Genomic DNA, 17,727 nt, shown 5'->3' with positions numbered 1-17,727 from the left:
TTACCTCACACAGGTGAATTTACATTATCTGAAAATCGAACTGCATCCCAGGGGCACACACTGAAGAACAACCTGGCTCCAGATACACAGATGATCACTGTCCACTCACCTCTTTCATATGTTGAAACCTCCAGTATCTCACAAGGTGGCCATATTGCGATATGATTAAAGAAATAATTAAAATGAGGTCCTTAAGATGGGTCCAAATTCAGTATGACTGGTGTTCTCGTGACAGGAAGGTTTGCAGGTGGATTCATACGGAGGATAGATAGTGTGAAGATGAGGGAGAAGGTGCACACCTGCAAGCCAAGCAGAGGCCTGGGCAGGTCCTTTCTTCACAGCCCACAGACAGTCCTTCTGACACCTTGTCTTGGACTTAGGGCCCCCAGAACTGTGGGAGGGTATCTGTCATTCCGGCCCTGCAGTCTGAAGTACTTTGTTGGGGCAGCCTTGCAAATCAAATCCTGTCTAAGCAAACATGCCCTCTGTGTAATGATTGTGTAGAGAGGAGCAGCTTCCAGAGTAGTGCCTACAGATGCTGCAGGGCAACGTGAAAGGTGGTGACAATTAGTTGTGGTCTGCGTTCCACCAGCAGATTTCTCTGTCGTCCAAGGGATGGACTAGCTCAACAGTCTCCTTAGGTTTTCTTGCCTAATACGATTGAGGCATCATAGTCCTCAGGTCTGTTAAAACCTCAGACAAAGCACAGCTTTCTTTTCAGAAACCATTTAAGTGCTGTCTGTTAAAGGCACTTCAGGGGGAAAGGAGAAATAACCAGCGTTCTGCCCCTTCCCTGTGGTCCTTGAGATCTCGCAGTGCCTCCAGCATCTGGGTTCCCATCTGGATCACTGAAGGAAATAAAGCATATCGGGGTCCAGTGGGCCCCAGCTGGGCTCTGCAGGTGGTTCTGAAGTAGCCCCCTGGGGTTTTCTGTGGAGTCAGGCAAGATACAGATGATTTCTCAGGCGGGGCAGGCTCTAGCAGTGTTATTAGTCACATTTCACCTGTTGATGGGGACACACGCCATGCAATGCGTTGTCAGTGGATTGATGGTGTGTGAACATCCTAGGGTATACTTAAACCTAGATGGCATAGGTCAGTCACTGCATGTGGCCTCTTGATGTGATCAGGGGAATAAAACCTTGATGTATGAGGCTGTTGCAGCATGGTTTATAACAAACAAACAAAAAAAACAACAAAGGGAGTACTTAAACTAGTAAAAAGCACAGTAAATACAAAACCAGTCGAAGTCATTAGTCATCATGTACTGTGTATCGTCCATAAGTGTGTGTGCTGTAATACAACTGGCAGTGCAATAGGTGTGCTCACCAGCATCACCACAAACGAGCAACATGTCCTTCTGTGAGGTTATGACACCGATGACGTTGCCAGGGAGTAGGAATTTTCAGCTCCATTGTAGCAGGACCAGCCTGTTCTGTGACAGGAATGTCATCGTGTTGCCCATTGTTGTAGGTGCAAAGTAGTTTTAAGATCCAGGAGCAGGAGTGAAAAAGGCACCCCAAGAACCGAAGGTGAGCAAGGAAAGGCAGCCAAGGTGAGACTGCTCGTGGGTGTGGTAAGAGAAGGCTGGCTCTGGGGAGAGGAGGAGGAGTGTTTGGAAAACCAGATCACACATTGGGAGTACAGGACTAAACAGAATGCTGGGTTTACCAAATCAGCCATTTTTTAAATCGTTTTAAATTAGTTATAGTGTTTATTTGTGGTAGGCATTGTTCTAATGCTTTATAAATAACACACTCTGCAAAGATGATCTGGGACTATCCCTAATTTACAGAAGCAACTGAAACACAGAGAGGTTAAGAAATTGGCCCAGAGTTACAGTTAGTAAGAGGCAGAGCCTAGACTCAGTCTGTCTAACCACTGAGCTTATTTTAAAATTTTATTTATTTAAACATTCATTTTTTTTTTATAGGAGTAGTTGAACACAATACCTGTATTTTATTTTATTTTTTTATGTGGTACTGAGGATTGAACCCAGGGCCTTGCACGTGTCTGACAAGCACTCTACCACCGGGCCACAACCCCAGCCCCTGAGCTTATTTTTTAAATGAACACGTTTGAGAGAGAGAGAGAGAGTGTGTGTGTGTGTGTGTGTGTGTGTTGCTGGAGATCTATCCTAGGGCCTTGTGCATGCAAAGCCAGCACTCTACCAACTGAGCTATGTCCCCAGCCTGAACATACTCTCTTTTTCATGATTTTTTTTTTTTTAGTTGTAGGTGTATACAATACCTTTATTTTATTTATTTTTATGTGATGCTGAGGATTGAACCCAGCGCCTCGCACGTGCGAGGTGAGTGCTGTACCACTGAGCTACAACCCCAACCCCAAATGAACCTACATTTTTAAACTTCGTTTTTCTATATGGTACTGAGAATTGAACTTGGTGTCTGTACCACTGAGCCACAACCCCTGCCCCCACGGAGTTTTACTGATTGTCCGGTAGTAGCTTGTTTGGAATTGGGATCTCACCAAAGCATATATCTAGGTATTATGGTTTGAATCTTAAATGTCCCTCAGAGGCTTGTGTGTTAAAGGCTGATGACATTATTGGGAGATGTGTGGAGCCTGGTGAAAGGAAGTTAGATCATTGCAGGGAGCGCCCTAGAAGGGAATGTTGGGACCCCGGCCCCTTCTCTTCCTCTTCTTCCTAACTTTGCTTGACCTTGTGTTCCCTGCCATCTTTGCCACAGGTCCAAAAGCAATGGAGCCAACAACCAAGGACTGAAATCTCTGAAACCATGAGCCAGAATAAATTTTTCCTGCTTACAGGTTGATGGTCTCAGGTTCTAGTAAGGAAAGCTGACTGACGCACTAGGCTATGATTCTTTAATCAAGATCTGAACTATGCCATTTAGACACAGCCTGTCTAAATGTCACAGGAAGCATGCTTTGTTCTTTGTGTTTTCTGCTCTGCAGCCTACCTTCTCACTTCCAAACTCACCTTTGTACTCTGCTATATGCTTGCTGATGTTTAGGCTGGAAACAAATCTTGGGATAGGACAAACATCAAGATAAATTTATGGCCAGAATAGGGGGAGAGAATCATTTAGGGCAAAAGGTATTTACGTTGGGAAAACTTAGGTCTTGAATGATCTGTCATTCAATAATAATTTTAGTTCCTCTTAGCTAGCATTTGTGACACATTTGCCTGTAGATGTAGTCCATTTTTATCATTTAGTCCTCACAGAGCATTATAAAAGTAGGCTTATGCAGTTTTCTAGATGTTGGAAATGAAGTTCAGAAAAATTAGTTTCCTGCAGTCCGGGAGTACTTTTAAAAATATGTATTTCTTCAGGGGTTCTTCCATGTTAATCTACACGGAGCAGCAAAATGTTTTGACTCTGCTTTTGTTCTGACATCTCTTCCAGGGTGCATCACACTGTTCCCTGCACTAGTCGCATATGTGCACTGGGGTTGTGAAATACATTTTTCATAAGCAAAGAACACCTCTGTGGGACTTTGCTTCCAGTTGGTTAGCAACAGCTGACACTTCGCTATGAAGTATGAATTATTCAGAAGTGCATCTGGAATTCTCATCATGCAAATAGTGTGTTTCATGGCAAGAGAAAAGCAGGGAAGTCCACTCATTCAGCAAGTATTTGTTTTCGTTAGTAAAGGAATATGTTAGACTTATTAAAGGGGTTGAAGTGGGTGATAATATGTAAGAAATAGTGGTGGTGACCAGAAAATTCAGTTCCAAGCATCTATTATAAAGGAAGATAACTCCAGTATATAATCCTACAGTGTCTAAATATTTTCAAAATAACAACCTCATAAAGTAGGTTTTAATATTCTTGTTTTATAGAGCCACAGAGAATCACAGAAGTTGATCCAGCTATTAAGGTCTAGGAGTGGAATCAGTCAGTCCTACTTCTGCATCCTATTGCTTCCCCCACAAATTACACCAGTTATTAGTGTGACTGTGGGAAAGTCACTTAACTTGGATGACTTTGTACTTATTTTGGTAGTTTATAATGATGATTCAAATTCTGATTGATAAGTATACTTGAGAAATTTAGAGACTGAATGTTGGGAACAGACATTGTGAAAATTCCAAGTGGTGAGGCATCCCATTTAGCTGAATTTTATGACATAAAACAGAAATCACAATCATTAAGTCTAATGAGGGAGACTATTAAGTATTATAAAACATAAGTGTGGAATGCATAGCATGGAAATCTACATAGGTTGAAGGATGAGAGGAAGCTACTCGGAGTGACATTTAAGCTGAACTTTGACGGATGAATGCAAGTAGCCAAAGAATGAGTGATATTTTTTTTATACAGAAGGAAGAGCAGGATGATTGGTTAAGGTTTTATCAGAAAGAGCAAACTGCATGAAGTGGGGAACTGTTAGACATTTCATAAAAGGGACATGACATTGTGGTCCTCTCGTAGCTGTCCTTCCTCATTGTCCCAGAGACTGTATTCCATGAAATAAGGCATTTAAACTAGCCCCTTTTGCAGACAAATTATTATGTATCAATAAAATTAATTGAAAACTAAGAACTGAGAGAGTTTAATAAGGTGCCCAGTATAAAGAAAGCATAAAAATTTCAATAGCTCTTCTATATTAGGAATAGCCAACTTCAAAATACAAAGAAGCCTGCCCTCTTCCTCTTCCTCTCTGCCCTCTTCCTCTCTCCTCTCTGCCCTCTTCCTCTCTCCTCTCTGCCCTCCTCCTCTCTCCTCTCTGCCCTCCTCCTCTCCTCTCTCTGCTCTCTGCCTCTCCCTTTCTTCCCTTTGGGCAGCCCCCAATAAAATCTCTTGGTTGAAAAAAAAAATACAATGAAGAACGTCCTATGTACATTAGTATTAAAGTCATAAGACAGGAATGAATTCAACAACTGCAAAGTTTATGAAAAGAGAATAAACTTCACTGAAAAATATGAAAGGATAGAATGCAAAGTTGTCTTATGAATCTAAATGGGACACATTTAATGGCATGGAATTCTTACATTTCTCTATAACTGTAAATCCACCAACACCATTCAATATCCCAAAGTTTTTTTTTTTTTTTTTTTTTTTGGGTGGTTCTTTTTTGGTGGTGGTGCTGGAGATTGAATCCAGGGCCTTGTGCTTGCGAGGCCAGCACTCACTCTACCAACTGAGCTGTATCCCCAGCCCCAAAGGTATTTGTATGAAACTTAATAAGCTTATTTGAAAATGAAGGCATAAAGAATAGGAATTTACAATCACAAGAGACAAATGACACAGTGGAGAAAAGTAACATGCAAGAGATAAAAATGCACTTACAAATCATTATTTTAAATATGTTTTTTGGTTGTCCATGGACCTTTATTTTATTTATACGCAATGCTGAGATTCGAACCCAGTGCCCCACACCTACAAGGCAAGTTCTGTACCACTGAGCTACAATCCCAGCCCCACAAATCAATTTTTAAAAGCACAAAACAATTAGCAAAATATTTAACAGATAAAAAAAAATACAGGGCTAGGTTTGTGGCTCGTCTGTAGTGCACTTGCCTGGCATGTGTAAGGCACTGAGTTAGATTCTCAGCACCTCATATAAATAAATAAAATAAAGTGCAGTTATATTGACTTTGCTTATAAAGTGGTAAAGATGTATATGATCAGTACCATCCATTCTTAACCTGGATTTGAGAAAAAGAATACTTTGGGGATGTTAATTGCTAAAAGCTCTTTTAGAAGGCAATTTGGCAATATAAATAAGTATAAAAAACTATACATTTTGATTCAGTTATCTTCTAGAAATTTATCTTGTGGAAATACTCATGCAAAAAAGGTATGTACAGTATCGTCAGCCTTTCTTATGGGTGTATGATGAGGCTATGCCAGTATTTGTAGCAGTGAAAATGGAAAAAAGAACAACAACAAACACAAAAAACAACAAAACCCCTAAGTGTTCTCCTAAAGGAAATGTTAAGTTATCCTTACTAAGCAATACAATGCTGACAGATGAACGAAGTAAATCTGTATGTGCTAATATAGAAATACCAAAAAGACACATTAAGTGGAGGAGCATGTCACCTGATTATCGTCTATCCCTAAGTCTGTATTAACACAAACTGTACAGAGGGCTCTGTAGAAGTCAGTCCTGTTTTGCTGTGTGGAATGTTCCCACCAAAACTAATTAATGAAATTTAATCCCTACTGTGAAGTGTGAAAAGGGAGGAAACTTAGTCTGACTCTGATATTTGGAGGTGGGCCTTTTGGGAGGTAATTAAGGTTAAAGGAGGCTCTCATGGTGGGGCTCTGATTCAGTGGGATTATGGCTTTGTAAGAAGAGGAGACACCTGATTTAGAATGCCACGTGATTCCCTGCCTTGCCTTGGGATTACAGAGGACTTCCCCACATGTGGCCACCAGAACTTCCCAGTCTTCAGAACTGTGAGCTGAACAAACTTATTCTTTACTAATTGCTAAGAATGTGATGTTCAGTTATAGCAACAGAAATGGACTAAGGTAACTTTTCTTTCGTTTCATTTTGATTTTTATACTGTAGAGATGAGAAAGTTAAAAACTCTGAGGGGCTGGGGTTGTGGCTCAGTGGTAGTGCACTTGCCTATCATGTGTGAGGTACTGGGTTCTACCCCAGCACCACATAAAAGTAAATAAATAGCCGGGCATGGTAGCATACGCCTGTAATCCCAGCGTCTCAGGAGGCTGAGACAGGAGGATCGTGAGTTTAAAGCCAGCCTCAGCAAAAGTGAGGCACTAAGCAACTCAGTGAGACCCTGTCTCTAAATAAAATATAAAATAGGGCTAGGGGCTTGGGATGTGGCTCAAGCGGTAGTGCACTCGCCTGGTATGCGTGCAGCCTGGGTTCGATCCTCAGCACCACATACAAACAAACGTTGTGTCTGCCAAAAAATAAATATTAAAAAAAATTTTAAAAAATAAAATAGGGCTAGGGATGTGGCTCAGTGGTTGAGTGCCCCTGAGTTCAATCCCCAGCACCACCTAATAGATAAATAAATAAAGGTGTTGTGTCCATCTACAACTAAAAATATTTTTTAAAAAACTCTGAGGTTCCTTTATGGATAAGATTCCAAACAGAATTAAAAATACCTTTAAGGCTAGGATGTAGCTCAGTAGCAAAGCATCTCATTCACAAAGCCCTGGGTTTGACTCCCAGTTCCAAAAAAAAAAAAAAAAAGAAAAAAGAAAGAAAAAGAAAGAAAAATACCTCTAATGAACTTGTATAAGACTGATTTGAAACTAAATTACATGGGAGAGAGAAGCAGGGTCTGAGGCATCTACTATGCCAGTTTGTTATAGGACTGGGGTGGTGTATTTTTACTTTTAGAGCTGGTGGTTATGGTGGATGGAGCCTTTCCAGTGTGGCCTGCAGCCTCCTGACCCTGCTGCACCTTGCATGCTCACCTTTGTGATATGGAATTGGAGGTCACTCCTAGGAGTCAGCTTGGATTCATTGCTTCAGCCTGGGAAGATGCTGTGAGCTATCCATTCTGCCTAATACAATCCTTTTGTTTCAGCTAACTAGGGAGATTTTGTTGTCAAAACACAAGAATCTTGAACAAACAATAGACTTAGGAAATGTAGGAAACAGATCCTCAAGGAAATGGCATCCTAGTCTAGTTGTCTGACTGGCTGGGTTTTAAGGCAGTAAGGGTCTAGATACAATTGAGGAGGGGACATAGAATTGTAGCTGGTACCCATGGCTGGTGTATGTGTTAGACTGTCATCTGGAATGAAAAGTATCTACATTGATGAATTTAGCCTAATCTGAATTGTGTCTGCTTTCCTGGTCTTGCACCCTTAGGATCTGTTTTGACAAATATTCTTCAAGATTTTGCTGGCTTGTTGGGAAATTGTTGCAATTCTGTTAATATATAGATTCCCCCAAATTTGACTTTGGAGTTACAGGGAATTTGAGAGTCTCATCTAGTCACAGGTCAGAGGCAGTCAGAGGCGGTAGGAGTGGTGGGTGAGAGTGAAAGGTCTTTGGGGAGATGACCCCTCGAGAACTGCTGAAGGTATGAATTCAACCTGTGCATCTTTAATCTGAGGATCAGACTGTTTTCTGGTTCATCATTGTGTCAGTCTTATGGCTCCAGGAGTAAGAAACTCCAAGGCAATGATGTGATAACTAACTTAGCTTGTGATAACTGATCCCTGACTTAGCTTGTCTATAGGCAGTTGGATATGAATAGGAAGCATGCAGTGTTCAAATTGTCTATTTCTTGTATCAGTTTTGGTAAGATGTTTTTTCTAGGAATTTGTCCATTTTTTTATACATATTCATATTTAGTCATATAAGTTGTTCACAGTATGTTCTGTCCTTAGGGTCCATAGTGATGATTCCATTTTACTTCTAATGTTACTTTTTTGCTGTGATCATTCTTTTTAAAATTATTTATTTATTTATTTAATGCATTTTGGTTGCAGCACAACTTTTGTCACACCACATGTGCAGTCACACATGTACCTAGGCTAATGATGTCCATCTCATTCCACCATCTTTCGTACCCCCTTGTGATCATTCATTCTAAAGAATCAGGCTTTTTTCCTTGACTTCCTATACTGTATGTGTGTTTTCTATGACATTAATTTCTCCTTATTTCCTTCTGTTCACGTTTTTGGGATTTAATTTTTGTTCTTTTTGTAAGTTTGTAAGATGTTCACTTGGATAGTGATTTTCAGTTTTTATTTTCTAAAATGCATTTAAAGCTATAAAAAATCTGAATACAGTTTTAGTTACATCCTACAAGATTTGATATGTCATACTTTCATTGTCATTCAATTAAAATATTTTCTAATTTCTGTTGTGCCTCTCCCTTGACCCATGGATTTTTAAGAAATGAATCACATATTTCCAAATACTTAGGAATTTTCTAGTTATTTTCAAACTGATTTCTAGCTTATTGTCAGGACAGAGAACACAGTTTGAATAATTTTTATTCTTAAAAGTTTGTTGATACTTGATTTATGGTCCTGCATGTGGTCAATTTTAGAAGATGTTCTGTGTTTCCTTGGAGAGAATGTATATTGTTATTTTGGGGTAGTCTTCTATGAATCACAGTTAGATCAACTTGTAAATCATGTTGTTTAGGCTTCTCTGCTGAGGTTTTGTCTGCTTATTTCATCAGTTACTGGGAAGTCATGTTTAACTCTTCCATTCTGATTGTAGATTTGCTTCAGTTCTGTCAGTTTTGCTTCCCCTATTTTGGAAAATGTTACTGGATACTGAAAATTTAAAAATGTTATCTTTCATGTTGGCTGATAGCTACTATCATTATACAAAGGAAACTACCTTTATGTCTTTCCTTAAAGTTTATTTTGATATTAGAATACCACCCGAATTTTGTGATTTGAATAGTATGAATTTTTCTACTTTCTTACATTCAAACTTGGTGTCCTGATTCTTTTTTTTTTTTTTTTTTTTTTAAGAGAGAGTGAGAGAGGAGAGAGAGAAAGAGAGAGAATTTCCAATATTTATTCTTTAGTTCTCAGCGGACACAACATCTTTGTTGGCATGTGGTGCTGAGGATCGAACCCGGGCCGCACGCATGCCAGGCGAGCGCGCTACCGCTTGAGCCACATCCCCAGCCCTGTCCTGATTCTTAAGTTATGGCTTTTGTGAGCACCATGTAGTTATATTTGTTTTTATATATCTGAATAATCTGCCTTTCACTTTACTTAATTTACATATAATTATGAATTGGGCTTCAATCTTCCATCCACTCATTCTACCCATTTTGTATGTATTTCCCTCTACTTGTCTGCTTTGGATTAGTTAAGCATTTCTTACTCACTTTCCTTGCCTATGGCTTGTTATGTTTGTTCAGTAACCTTTGAGTGGTTAGCTTAGAGATCACAACATCTTATCAAGTGTATTATCAACACATTTTTAAAAATATTTTTAAAATTGTCAATGGACGATTATTTATTTATATGTGGTGATAAGACTCTAACCCATCTTAAAATACCTTAACTTCATCTCCTTTCACCCTTTTATGTTGTTAGGCATTTTAGTTTTACAAACATTTTAAGCCCTACACATTATTATTTTTTATAGTGATGTTCATTTAAATTAACCAGATTGATAATTTTTCCTTCTTATGTTTCCATGTTGTTATCTGGAATCATTTTCATTCTAAGTTTAGTGTAGGTTTTGTGTTTTAAAAATGTCTTAATCTTTTAAAAATCAGATTTATTGGGATTCACCCACTTTAAGTGCAAAGTTCAGTGGTCTCTAGTATACTGAGTCACGTAACCATCACCACTGACCTATTTACTCCTGCTATCCCTGATCCCTTGTGCCCATTTGCAGTCATTCCTTCATCTTACCCCAGTTCCAGGAAATCGATACTCCAGATCTATAGATTTGTCTTCTGTGAAAATGTCATCTAAGTGGAATCATAGAACGTGTGGCCTCTTGTGGCCAGTTACTTGAGCATTCTTTTTTTTTTTTTTTTTTTTTTTTTTTTAGAGAGAGTGAGAGAGGGGGGAGAGAGAGAGAGAGAATTTTTAATATTTTTATTGTTTAGTTCTCAGCGGACACATCTTTGTTGGTATGTGGTGCTGAGGATCGAACCCGGGCCGCACGCATGCCAGGCGAGCGCGCTACCGCTTGAGCCACATCCCCAGCCCACTTGAGCATTCTTGAAGTTTTCATCAGCGCTGCAGTTAGATGACTTCATTCCTTTTTATCAGAACAGAAATCCATTGATGGATGTTGGGATTGTTTCCACTTTTTAGCTTTTAACATTTGTATACATGTTTGTATGGACATGTTTTTTTTCTGGAGTGTGCACCTAGGAGTGGAATTGTAGGTTCATATGGTAAATTTATGCTCAACTTTTTAAGAAAGTGCTGAACTTCTCCAAAGTGGCCGCTCACTTTACATTTCTACTAGTAATAAAGATTCCAGTTTTCCCACATCCTCACCAACACCTGCTCCATGATTTTTTAAGTGTAGCCTTTCTGGCTAGTGAGAAGAAGCATCTCATTTTGGTTTTGATGAGCATTTTCCTCATGACCAATGATGTTTTCATCTTTCTTCACACCTATTGCTTCAAATTTTTTTGTCACTTTGGAAAAATTCTTAGTCATAAGCTCTCTGAATGTAGCTCTTCCTCATCCCACTCTCAGATTGCAATTACATGTTAGACTTTCGTACTGTCTGCTATATGCTTTTTTTTTTTTTTTTTTTTTTTTTGGTACCAGGCACTGAACTCAGGGGCACATGACCCCTGAGCCCCATCCCCAGCCCTATTTTGGATTTTATTTAGAGACAGGTCTCACTGAGTTGCTTAGTGCTTCCCTTTTGCTGGGGCTGGCTTTGAACTCATGATCCTCCTATCTCTGCCTTCTGAGCCACTGGGATTACAGGTGTGCACCACTATGCCCAGGTGTCTTATGCTTTTTTATGTATTTTTTCCTGTGTGTGTGAAAAAAGAATACTTCTTCAGCCAATATGTCATCAATCCCAAGTATAAAATATACTGTTTTTCAGTTGTAGAATTCCCATTTGATTAATTAAAGTACTTTGATGACATAGTCAATCTTGCTTTCTCTTTTCTTGGATGGATGAATACTGGCTATTTCAAAGTTAATGTCCAGTGTAAATCCAATGTGTGTATTTCTTGTAGGTCTGTTTCTTTCTTGGTCCTATTTTTTTTCATATTCCTGGTAATTTTTTTTAGAGAATTTTAATATTTATTTTTTAGTTTTCAGCGGACACAACATCTTTGTTTGTATGCGGTGCTGAGGATCGAACCCGGGCCGCACGCATGCCAGGCGAGCACCCTACTGCTTGAGCTACATTCCCAGCCCTCCTGGTAATTTTTGATGGAATGGTGGAGATTGAATGTGAAAAACTGTGGAAGGAGCGGATGAAACTGCCCTCTTCCAGAGAGGATTCGCCCTCATCTCTTCACAAATAGGGCAGGGCCACCATCTTCTACCCAAAATCAAACTTCTCAAGGATGGGCTTCAGGTTTTACAGGCTGGCTCTTGTACTCTGGCTTCCTTCACCTTCTAGGTGCAGCCTCAGGGCGGCCAGGAGAGCCTGCAGTGTTTTAGACCCTTCCTCCAGCCCTTAAGTGCTACCTCGGGTACTTCAACTATTTTTTCCCCCCCAGTATTGAGACTGCTGAACGCTCTGATGCATTTTCTATCCACCCCCCACCCCCGGGCCCCAAAGTTTATCACTGCAGAACATAAAAATGGGTAAATGCCTGAGAAGAAAACCAGCTCAGTGTGAAGGGTCCTTCTCTGCTCACCTCTTCTCCCAGGATTTTCGTCCAGCAGATCCTGGCTGCCTTAAAAGTTTTCCAGTGACTTCAAATAGATGTTGCCTGCAGTCTGTTCAGCTTCCTGCTTGTTCCTAGTGGCCGGACAGTTAAAGCAATTCTGTCAGCTGGAACGAACATAGTTGGCCCTCCAACTATGAGGGTATCTGTGAGTTTCGTCTCCATGGATTCAACCACCATGGGAGAAACTATTTGAAAGCAAAAAACTGCATCTGTACTGAACTTGTGCAGACTTTTTTGTTATTATTCCTTAAACCAGACAGTGTAACAGCTGTTTGCACAGCATTTACATTGCATTAGCATTATGAGTAATGTAGAGATAATTTAAAGTGGATGAGAGAACGTGTGTAGATTACGTGAAATACCTAGGAGGGACTTAAGCACCCCTGGCATACCCCACAAACACCAAGGGAAGAGAGTATCCATAGCAAGTCATTTTTAAACTCAAATACTGGATATTTGCTGACTGTATTTTTTCCTTTAAGTTTTCTTGCAAAGACCTCTTTCTCCCCATCCCCTCCGACCCAAAGTGCTGCATGCATTTAATATTTCACCTTATTGAAAAAGGCTTCATAAAATGTAGTTGGAATTGTCCTGAAAATTAAGGCCTATGGTTACACCTATATAATGCTCCACCTATTCATGTAAGTTTGTGTTTCTACCTTTTAAAACAACTGGACTCTGAATTTGAATTCTAGGCTATAATTAGCTGGAGGCTGCTTATAGCTGGGTAAAGCTTTTTTAAACATTAACATTGGTTTTTTACTTTGACAGATATGCTTGACCCTAAGCACTCCATATCCTACCTGATGAAAAACCAATCACAACCACCACCAGTGATAAAAACAATGCTCCTTCCCCCATTTTTCAGCCAGGAAGGCATCCTCTCTAGGCCACAATTCTTCAGGCTTGGATTTAGCCCACTTCAGTGCAATCCATTCCCATGGTAGGAAGTGACAGGAACTCTCGCCTCAGTCTGCATGGTGTAGCGGAGCCTCCTTTCAAATCCCCGGGGTGTGGTGCTGCTGCTGTTCTGGTGTACTCGGGGGTCTCCCCCACCGCCTGCACTGCACACCTAGCCAGTGCTCCGAGGTCCCCATGTCCAGATGTGCTCTAACAAGTAGCTTCAGAGCACCCTCTTGGCTCTGAACACACTCCCCGCTTTGCATTCAGCAGGCCTAGTGATTTCAAATCGAAAAGTGTCCATCCTATTTTACTACTAAAAATTTTTGATATTGTGAATTTTTATTGTACATGTACTTAGGCTGATTCATATCTACACGAAACATTGAAAATTCTTTATGTATTTAATTTTTCCTAAGAACATGAGGCCCAGGATGCATTTTTTTAAAAAGTTTTTTTTTTTTTTCTTTCTTTTAGGTACTAGGAATTGAACCCAGGGCACTGTACCACTGAGCTATATCCCAGCACCACCACCCCACTTTTTAATACATATTTTTAGTTATAGATGGACATAATACCTTTATTTATTTTTATGTGGCTGAGGATCTAACCCAGTGTCTCACACGTTAGGCAAGCACTGGGCACATCCCCAGTCCCTCCTAGCCCCTTTTGAGATGGGTCTTGCTAAGTTGCCTAGCTGGCCTCAAACTTGTGATCCTTCCCTCTCAGCCTCCTGAGTATCTAGGGTTACAGTTGTGCCCCACTGTGCCTGGCCAAAAGCTATTATTATTTACAGAACACAGCAGATTTTGAGAAAAAATAAACTACTGATTTTAAACTGATCAGAGATCTATCCCCCTCTAGATGTCATTTTTATTATTTTATTAACACATTAACTGTACATATTAATGAGATTCATTGTAGTATTTCCTTACATGTACACAATGTGCATTGCTCATATCCACTCCTGCCTGCCAGAAATTTCCTGGTCCATAATAGTCACTATTCTACTTTCAGGTCAACTTTTCTCCTTTAGTTTCCTCATGAAAACTTTTATTTCTGTTGCTTATTCACTTAAAACGATATCCTCCAGTTCCATCTGTTATGCTGCAAATGACAGAATTTTACTGTGCGTGCACACATGTATATATAAAATTTTTCTTGTCCATTCTTCTGTTGACAGGCAGCTACATCCAGACCAAATCTTGGCTTTTGTGGATAGTGCAATAATAAAAATGGGCATGTAGCTTTTTTTTTTTTTGTATGCAGATTTCATTTCTTTGGGATATATACACAGAAGTGGGTTTAGATCATTATTTTTAGCTTTTTAATATTTATTATTTATTTATTTTTAAAGAGAGAGTGAGAGAGAATTTTTTTTTAATATTTATTTTTTAGTATCGGCGGACACAACATCTTTGTATGTGGTGCTGAGGATCGAACCCGGGCCGCACGCATGCCAGGCGAGCGCGCTACCGCTTGAGCCACATCCCCAGCCCCTTAATATTTATTTTTTAGCTGTGGTTGGACACAATAGCTTTATTTCACTTATTTATTTTTATGTGGTGCTGAGGATTGAACCCAGGGCCTCACATATGCGAGGCGAACACTCTACCGCTGAGCCACAACCTCAGCCCATATTTTTAGCTCTTTTATTTTTTGGATTGGGGATTGAACCCAAGGATGCTTTACCTTGGAGCTTTTTTTTCATATTTTTTGTGAGATAGGGTCTTGCTAAGTTGCTGTGGCTGGCCTCAAACTTATGATCCTCCTGCCTCAGCCTCCTGAGTTGCTGTGATTATAGGCATGCACCAGTGCACACAGCTTACTTTTAGCATTCTGAGGAACTTCCACATTGCTTTCCTTAGCACCTGCAATAATTTACAATCCCACCAATTGTTTTTAAGAATAACTTTTTCTCCACATCCTCACCACCATTTGTTGTTTTTTGATTACAGCCATTCTAACTGGGCTGAAACTGTATCTTATTGTAGTTTTGATTTACATTTTCCTGATGGCTACTGATATTGAACATTTTTCATATATGTATCTTTTGAGAAATCATTTGCCCATTTTAAAACTGGATTATTTGCTTTTTTGTTCTTTATGTATATATGTCCATGATATAACCCTGCCATAGGAATAGCTGGCAAATATTTTTTTTCAAATTCTTTAGATTGCTTCTTTGCTGTTCCCTTTCTTGTGCAGTTTTTTAGTTTGACAAATCCTATTACCAATTTTTTCTCTGCTTTTAGAATCCTATAGAAAATCACTGTACCAATATCGTGTTTCCCACTTTCCTGCATTAATTTCAAATCTTACATGAGGTCTTTGATCTGTTTTGACTGTCACATAGGGTAAGAGTGGGGCCACGTTTTGTCTTTCTGCATGTGGATATTGGTTCTCCAAGCACCACTCATTGGAGAGGCTGAACTTTCTCCATTGTTGTTGGCTGTCAGATCAGTTGGCTGGAGATGTGAGGGTTCCTCTCTGGATTCTCTCTACTGTCCCACTGTCTGGGTCTATTGGCAGCGTGGCTCTGTGGTGTCTCAAATCGGGTATTGGGATGCCTCCAGTTTGCTTTCTGCCCATTGCTTTGGCTACCTGAGGTCTTTTGTGCTTCCACATGAATTCTAGGATTGTTTTTTTTCCTAGTTCTCTGAAGAATTTCATTGCTATTTTGATGCGAATTGTACTCAATCTGTTGATTGCTTTAGGTAGTATGGACATCTTAACAATATTTATAATTTCTTTTATCAGTGTTTTGTCGTTTTCACTGTAGAGGCCTGTCACTTTGTTTATTCTTAGGCATTTCTGTGTGGCTACCGTGATTGGGACTGCTTTCTTGGTGTGTAGAAAAACCACTGATTTTGTATCCTGCTGCTTCACTAAATTCATTTATCAGTTCTGTCTTTTGGCTTTTCTGTGTATGGAATCTTAGCATTAGCAGAGATAATTTGACTTCCTCCTTATCTATAGCCTCCACTTGCCTAGTTCTCGTACTGTATTCAGAGTGGTGAGAGTAGACACCCTTATCTTGTTCTTAGAGGAAACAGACTCTGCACCCGCCCCCCCCCCCTTCAATATGCTGTTGGCTGGGAGCCTGTCAAATGCTGCCTTTATTACATTGAGGTACGATCTTTCCATATCTAATTTGTTCAGGGTCTTATCACAAGGCTTGCTGAGTTTTATGAAATGCTTTTTCTACATCTATTGATATGATTTTTAATCCTGCATTCTATTTATGTAATGTATTCCTTTTAATGATTTACATATGTTCAACCAGCCTTCATCCCTGGAATGATACCACCTTTATGTTGACAATCACTTTGATGTGCACTTGAATTGTCTCCTAATGTTCTGAATGCTTTTGCATCCATGTTCGTCAGACATATTGGTCTACAGTTTTTTTAATGTATCCTTGTCAGTTTTTTTTTATGGTACTGCTGGCCTCACAGAGTGAGTTTGTAAAGAGTTCCTTCCCCTTCAATTCTGGTAAAACTCAGCAGTGAAGCCATTAGTTCTGGGCTTTTTTGTTGTTGGGAATTTATTATTGAAAATCTCATTACTTTTTATTGCTCTCATTAACTTTGAATAATCTAGGGTTTGTTTTGATATTGGATTAAAAGCCAAATCAAACAAAGAAATAGTTAATCCAGACTTCAATCTGCTATTCCAGAGGTGTTTTGGTGAATCCAAGTTGCAACAACTTCATACCAGTGTCTGAAACTGGAATGACATTCACGTCACCTTCGTAAGTTACACAGGAGATGACAGTGATTCACTGACTGCAGCTCTACCAAGTTAGGGTTGGATCTCATAAATCAAATTGATTTTTGCTGCCTCTGAGCATTCACACTTGAAGACAGTCTGTAATCAGAACTGTTCCACTGGGTGGAGAGCAAAGAAACCTTTCCTATTCACACGGACTCTTCCCTTGTACAGCACAAGGCACAGAGACTGAAGGGCATTCAACATCTGAGAATAAACAGTCTGCCTCTTCTTTTGGACATTCTGGAAAAAATGGCACGCTGCTTTAGGACTGAGAACATTTTAAAGTCATGAGCATTCAATCAAGAATAGTCAGAGAGGGGCTGCGGTTGTGGCTCAGTGGTAGAGAGCGCTTGCCCTCAGCACGTATGAGGAACTGGGTTCGATCCTCGGCACCACATAAAAATAAATAAAATAAAGGTATACAAAATATAATAACATTATTTAGGGCTGGGGATGTGGCTCAAGCGGTAGCGCGCTCGCCCCGCATGCGTGCGGCCCGGGTTCGATCCTCAGCACCACATACCAACAAAGATGTTGTGTCCGCCGAGAACTAAAAAATAAATATTAAAAATTCTCTCTCTCTCTCTCTCTCTCTCTCTCTCTCCCCCCTCTCTCACTCTCTCTTTAAAAAAAAAAAAAAAAAAAAAAGAATAGTCAGAGAAGTGGAGTCTCTGGGATGTCTGCCTCTGTGATCTTGGCCAAATCACTGCCTTTCCAGGCCTAGGTCATCATCTGTTAAAACCACAGGCTTTTTCCCTCTTAAAATT

At 39.8% G+C, this 17,727-nt stretch overlaps 1 protein-coding gene across 1 annotated transcript in view; it reads left to right on the top strand.

Moving 5' to 3' along the window:
- Positions 1–17,727, top strand: part of MTERF2 (mitochondrial transcription termination factor 2) — a 666,987-nt gene that overhangs the window by 26,525 nt on the left and 622,735 nt on the right. The gene's annotated exons all lie outside the window — the stretch shown is intronic.

This window comes from Spermophilus citellus (genome assembly GCF_964194105.1).
Source record: "Spermophilus citellus genome assembly, chromosome: 10".
In the NCBI taxonomy this organism is placed as follows: Eukaryota; Metazoa; Chordata; class Mammalia; order Rodentia; family Sciuridae; genus Spermophilus; species Spermophilus citellus.
This window is presented reverse-complemented; position numbering and strand designations above follow the sequence as displayed.